Source organism: Oncorhynchus gorbuscha, linkage group LG26 (assembly GCF_021184085.1).
Source record: "Oncorhynchus gorbuscha isolate QuinsamMale2020 ecotype Even-year linkage group LG26, OgorEven_v1.0, whole genome shotgun sequence".
Taxonomy (NCBI): domain Eukaryota; kingdom Metazoa; phylum Chordata; class Actinopteri; order Salmoniformes; family Salmonidae; genus Oncorhynchus; species Oncorhynchus gorbuscha.
The window spans coordinates 17,964,308-17,971,780 of record NC_060198.1 but is presented as its reverse complement, the minus strand read 5'-3'; positions in this window follow the sequence as shown (position 1 = coordinate 17,971,780).

Here is a 7,473-nt window from a genome sequence, read left to right as displayed (position 1 = left end):
TTGGAAAGGCACACACCTGTCGAAATATGGTCCCACAGGTAACCATGGCTTGACGACTCAATGCGAGCTCACAGAACAGGGCTCCGGAAGGCCGAGCGGAAATGGAGGAAAACTCGCCTCCCTGCGGACCTGGCATCCTTTCACTCCCTCCTCTCTACATTTTCCTCCTCTGTCTCTGCTGCTAAAGCCACTTTCTACCACTCTAAATTCCAAGCATCTGCCTCTAACCCTAGGAAGCTCTTTGCCACATTCTCCTCCCTCCTGAATCCTCCTCCCCCCCCCCCTCCTCCCTCTCTGCAGATGACTTCGTCAACCATTTTGAAAAGAAGATCGACGACATCCGATCCTCGTTTGCTAAGTCAAACAACACCGCTGGTTCTACTCACACTGCCCTACCCTGTGCTCTGACCTCTTTCTCCCCTCTCTCTCCAGATGAAATCTCGCGTCTTGTGACGGCCGGCCGCCCAACAACCTGCCCGCTCGACCCTATCCCCTCCTCTCTTCTCCAGACCATTTCCGGAGACCTTCTCCCTTACCTCACCTCGCTCATCAACTTATCCCTGACCGCTGGCTACGTCCCTTCCGTCTTCAAGAGAGCGAGAGTTGCACCCCTTCTGAAAAAACCTACACTCGATCCCTCCGATGTCAACAACTACAGACCAGTATCCCTTCTTTCTTTTCTCTCCAAAACTCTTGAACGTGCCGTCCTTGGTCAGCTCTCCCGCTATCTCTCTCAGAATGACCTTCTTGATCCAAATCAGTCAGGTTTCAAGACTAGTCATTCAACTGAGACTGCTCTTCTCTGTATCACGGAGGCGCTCCGCACCGCTAAAGCTAACTCTCTCTCCTCTGCTCTCATCCTTCTAGACCTATCGGCTGCCTTCGATACTGTGAACCATCAGATCCTCCTCTCCACCCTCTCCGAGTTGGGCATCTCCGGCGCGGCCCACGCTTGGATTGCGTCCTACCTGACAGGTCGCTCCTACCAGGTGGCGTGGCGAGAATCTGTCTCCTCACCACGCGCTCTCACCACTGGTGTCCCCAGGGCTCTGTTCTAGGCCCTCTCCTATTCTCGCTATACACCAAGTCACTTGGCTCTGTCATAACCTCACATGGTCTCTCCTATCATTGCTATGCAGACGACACACAATTAATCTTCTCCTTTCCCCTTCTGATGACCAGGTGGCGAATCGCATCTCTGCATGTCTGGCAGACATATCAGTGTGGATGACGGATCACCACCTCAAGCTGAACTTCGGCAAGACGGAGCTGCTCTTCCTCCCGGGGAAGGACTGCCCGTTCCATGATCTCGCCATCACGGTTGACAACTCCATTGTGTCCTCCTCCCAGAGCGCTAAGAACCTTGGCGTGATCCTGGACAACAAACTGTCGTTCTCAACTAACATCAAGGCGGTGGCCCGTTCCTGTAGGTTCATGCTCTACAACATCCGCAGAGTACGACCCTGCCTCACACAGGAAGCGGCGCAGGTCCTAATCCAGGCACTTGTCATCTCCCGTCTGGATTACTGCAACTCGCTGTTGGCTGGGCTCCCTGCCTGTGCCATTAAACCCCTACAACTCATCCAGAACGCCGCAGCCCGTCTAGTGTTCAACCTTCCCAAGTTCTCTCACATCACCCCGCTCCTCCGCTCTCTCCACTGGCTTCCAGTTGAAGCTCGCATCCGCTACAAGACCATGGTGCTTGCCTACGGAGCTGTGAGGGGAACGGCACCTCAGTACCTCCAGGCTCTGATCAGGCCCTACACCCAAATAAGGGCACTGCGTTCATCCACCTCTGGCCTGCTCGCCTCCCTACCACTGAGGAAGTACAGTTCCCGCTCAGCTCAGTCAAAACTGTTCGCTGCTCTGGCTCCCCAATGGTGGAACAAACTCCCTCACGACGCCAGGACAGCGGAGTCAATCACCACCTTCCGGAGACACCTGAAACCCCACCTCTTTAAGGAATACCTAGGATAGGATAAAGTAATCCTTCTCACCCCCTCCCCCCTTAAAATATTTAGATGCACTATTGTAAAGTGGTTGTTCCACTGGATGTCATAAGGTGAATGCACCAATTTGTAAGTCGCTCTGGATAAGAGCGTCTGCTAAATGACTTAAATGTAAATGTAAAATGTAACCAAGCCATGAGGTCAAAGGAATTGTCCGTAGAGCTCCAAGACAGGATTATGTCGAGGCACAGATCTGGGGAAGGGTACAAAAACATTTCTGCAGCATTGAAGGTCCCCAGGAACACAGTGATATCCATCATACTTAATGGAAGCAGTTTGCTATAATTATTATTTGTAGTCTGAATCCGTGGAGCTGCAGGGATTTGTAGTCTTAGTGGCCTCCATCATTCTTAATGGAAGAAGTTTGTTATTATTATTATTTGTAGTCTAAATCCGTGGAGCTGCAGGGATTTGTAGTCTTAGTGGCCTCCATTATACCTAATGGAAGAAGTTCATTATTATTATTATTTGTAGTCTTTCATGTCCTCTACTTTGATGCTAATTAGCATTATTGAAATCCGTGAATAAAGGATCGCCATTAGTTCCTGCCAAAGGCAGCAGCTTCTCTTCCTGGGGTCCAGCAAAATAAAGGCAGTTATGCAATATTAAAAACATTACAATACATTCACAACACACGGTGTGCCCTCAGTCACCTTGTCCTAGAGAGATTTACATGGTTGTCAAAACGTCACACCAGGGTGAGCCTAAACAAAACACAGCACTATGGGAAAAATGAATGGTGGAAAAATGAGAGCCATTTCCCTGTTTGACCTCTAGTTGTTATGGATATTATGACTCAACAGCGCCCCACAGTGGACGTGTCAAAATGGCATTGTAGATTTTAGCAGTATATAGTATGTATTTTCAACGCTTTCAGACAATGGATTAATCACTATTTAAAAAATTGTGCACTAACATTACACAAAGGTATTTCAAGTCTGACAGCCCAAACAAAAACACACATTCTCAGTCAAAAACACAAGTCAAAACACAGTCTCTCTATTCTCTCATGTGTTTTCAGGTCCTCTGACTGGGAAAATGTCTTTCCATAATAAGAGCAGTGGTATGTCTTCTCCTCCTGTGTATTTGTATGTATTCTTTCATGCTCTTTCAGGTACCTTAACCGGGTAAATCTCTTTCCACACTGGGAGCAGCGGTACATCTTCTTACCTGTGTGTATTCTTTCATGCTCCTTCAGGCTCTCTAACTGGGTACAACTCTTTCCACAATGGGAACATTGGAAAGGCTTTTCTCTTGTGTGTGTCCTCTCATGCCTTTCCACGCTCCCTAACCACCTAAAACTCTTTCCACACGAGGAGCAGTGGTAAGGCTTCTCTTCTGTGTGTCTTCTCTTATGTGTTTTCAGGCTCCCTAACTGAGTAAAACTCTTTCCACACTGGGAGCAGTGATGTCGTCCTGCTGGTTTGAACCTCTCGGGGTCTAGTTCCCCTGAAGGACTCTTCCTGCTGTCAGAAGGAGAGTCTGGTCTCTCTCCTGTCAAAGACCAACATATTGTTTAATTAAACAGAGACATGAATGAAACCTCACATGATAAACTTCCTATGACGTTTTATCTACACTAGATCCCTCAATCACCTGACCGCCACAAGGAGGCGCTTAGAGCACGATGGGACAAGGACGTCCCGGCCGGCCAAACCCTCCCCTAACATGGACGACACCGGGCCAATTGGGATACAGCCTGGATTAGAACCAGGGATTGTAGGGACTCCTCTTGCACTGAGATGCAGTGCCTTAGACTGCTGCCCCACTTGGGAGGCCCTGCTTAAATATTTATATTCCGCAGTGTGACATCGTTCTGATATTTCTTAATTTTTTTTCTTGTTATTTTGGGGATTTGTGTGTGTATTGATTTGTATTGGTAGGTACTATTGCACTGTTGGAGCGATAAACATAAGCATTTCGCTGCACCTCTGATAACATCTGCAAAATATGTGTAAGCAACCAAAAACATTTGATGACAAGTCTGATTTATTTGGGAAGTTTTTAGGCTGTAGAGACAACTATAATAGCTTGCTAGACAAATTAGCCGACCCAATAAAGCTCTTTAGATGCTTTAGTGTATATCAGCCACCGTGTTTTAAACCTACTTCTGTCGTCTAGTTAGTTATCCGATTTAATTTCATATTTACGGGGTTGTAGTTATTAGTCAACTAGCGGGCTGGCTAAATTAGCATTAGCCTAGCTAGCTAACATCCCAGACCATGAGCTCACTAAGCTACTCTCCTCCTGCGAAAGAAGAGGAGATCTGCTGGACAGAGGAAGAGGGTCTGTGGCTGAACATTGTCGTGAAAGAGGAAGAGGAGGCTGTCACAATACAAAAACAAGTAGAGGGTGAAGCTGTTACAGTGAAATAAGAGGAGGATGGAGTGAAAGAGGAGGGGGGGAGCTGACTGTTACATCGAAAAAGGAGGATAAGAAGAGGAGGAAACTGGATATCTGGGCCCGGTTTCCCAAACGCATCTTAAGGCATCCAATGGTTCTGTAATATTTGTCTTGTGGAGAAATGACCAGGCAGGAGACGGGAGTACAATTAGTTGTCGTTTAGTCAAAAGAACCCTCGTGCTCTACAGTTCGCGGCATTCCAGTGCGCATGTGCATTTCCTATTAGGTGTAGGAACGTAACACTGCCGTAATGCATTACTGCTTAGTAACAGCACAGTAACTAATATAAACATATGTAGATCCCAGATACTACAGGTTCTAACTGTGAACTTAGCAATAAGATGGTTTTGATTAAAGACTTAGTGACTGAGTTGTAGCCACGGTTTGGTTACCAATAAGTACAAACAGTTGTGTTTTTGTTTTATATTTACAAAATTAAAATGACATTTTAAATGTTTCTTTACTCAAGTATGACAGTTGGGTACTTTTTCCAACACTGTATTTTTATAACAATCCCTTGCTGTCTGAAACACTCATCCAGACATGCCTCTGGGTAACCCCGCTGTCTGAAACACTCATCCAGACATTCCTCTGGGTAACCCCGCTGTCTGAAACACTCATCCAGACATTCCTCTGGGTAACCCCGCTGTCTGAAACACTCATCCAGACATTCCTCTGGGTAACCCCGCTGTCTGAAACACTCATCCAGACATTCCTCTGGGTAACCCCGCTGTCTGAAACACTCATCCAGCTATTCCTCTGGGTAACCCCGCTGTCTGAAACACTCATCCAGCCATCCCTCTGGGTAACCCTGCTGTCTGAAACACTCATCCAGACATTCCTCTGGGTAACCCCGCTGTCTGAAACACTCATCCAGCCATTCCTCTGGGTAACCCCGCTGTCTGAAACACTCATCCAGCCATTCCTCTGGGTAACCCTGCTGTCTGAAACACTCATCCAGACATTCCTCTGGGTAACCCCGCTGTCTGAAACACTCATCCAGCCATTCCTCTGGGTAACCCCGCTGTCTGAAACACTCATCCAGACATCCGGCTTGTTTGTCATAGTCACTCTGTGTACTACAAATCCTGTGAATGCTACTGTATTGGCTGATGGGGAGGTTCTTTTTTAGGGGTGCAGGGTGGAAGCTGTCTCCGCATAACAGGGAATTCCTGTCCGTCTGCTTCCTGTATAGGTCTGTGCTAAAGCCACCCCCCCCCCCCTCTTAATCAAAATGTCCAGATAACTTGTTTCATACACATCAAAGGTGAGGGTGAATGTCAGATGTTCACTGCTTGTATTGATGGAGTGGAATCGATTAAGTTCCTCTGCTGTGCCCTGGAATAGATGGAACACATCATCAATGAAGCCTTTTTCAGAGCATGATGAGGTGCTAGAATGGATTGTTAGGGCTGTCAATCACAATCTTCTCTATCAACCCCACATACAGATTGGCATAATTAGATGCTATTTTTTAAAACTACAATGGCCATAATGCACTGCGTGTCTACTTGCCTTGTCTGTTTATTGTTTATTTTACATCTGCTATGTAACAGAAACAGAAGAATGCATGATGGTAAATGCTCTCTGGAATCCTTCGGACATCCCTACCTTAACCCCTAACCTTAACCATTTTAAATGTCAACTTCAACCGGCTAGGGACGTCCCAAGGATGTATCTACCTGAAAATACATTATCTAAGTGTTTGATCGTTGGTATTCAGCATTCATAAAGCCTTATTTACTTTATTGAACTACTAAAATAGTGATTTTGTCAGACAGCAGTTCTACACTTTATTGACTGACTGATCCATTCATCCTTTCATCCATCCTCAGCCTTCCTCTCCTCTGAAGACCCAGTGAGGGTGGAGCTCAGTCAGAGAACTGTTGAGGGACTGGTTAGGAAGAACACTTCTACAGCCAGAGAGGTGAGAGGTCACACATGGTTTAGATGGTAAATATTTATGTCCCCTTAGTGGTTCATCACGTAACCAAAAGGGAGTATGTTCCATCCATTTTTATTTACATTAGTGCAAGTTGTCCACTGATATTGGTGTAATTTCTCACCCCCTTTGGCTGTATGAAAGTTAATTTCCCTTCAGTCACAAACATTTGTTCTTTGATATTATGAAGGTAATTTGTGTAGAATGCACATTTAACCCCATCTCTTTACATTGCTGATGCATATTCAGTGGCCTGACTGCATCCAGACTATGTCAAAGGCCCATCCTGGTAGATCTGAACCTAATGCAGCTTGGAGAGATCAGATGACAGAAGTCACATTTCGGTGCCAGGTGTAACTGATGCCATACATGCACCATATCTATCACTTTGAGTGTTTTATATAATATGACTAAATGTGTTGCAGAGGCAGTCAAGAAATGGAACGGCAAGGCCACAGAACATGACATAAGCAGAGCTGTGGGAGATCACCTCAGGCCCCTGATAGAGCCGGGGGTGGTGTTTACCACTCCACCACTCCTTCAACAGGCTTGAAAAGTGGGATTGATCTGTTTGATCCATTCATTTGTTTCTGTTTTCAGTATTTGAATCCTTTGACATGGGATTGCTACTGATTTTCATACTAAAGAGGGACCAAGAGTCTTTTGATTGTTCGGTCATTGGGTTCATATATAAATATCTACCTCAAGCATCAGCTGTCAGAGCAGCTTACCGATCATTGCACCTGTACACAGCCCATCTGTAAATAGCCACACCCAACTACCTCATCCCTGGATTGTTATTTATTTTTGCTCCTTTGCATCCCAGTATCTCTACTTGCACATTCATCTTCTGCACATCTTTCACTCCAGTGATTGCTAAATTGTAATTATTTTGCCACTATGGCCTATTTATTGCCTTACCTCCTTACTCCATTTGCACACACTGTATATAGATTTTCTGTTGTGTTATTGACTGTACTTTTGTTTATCCCACGTGTAACTCAGTGTTGTTTTTGTCGCACTGCTTTGCTTTTTCTTGGCCAGGTCGCAGTTGTAAATTGCTTTATCTCAACTGGCCTAACTGGTTAAATAAAGGTGAAATAAAAAATAACATTTTGT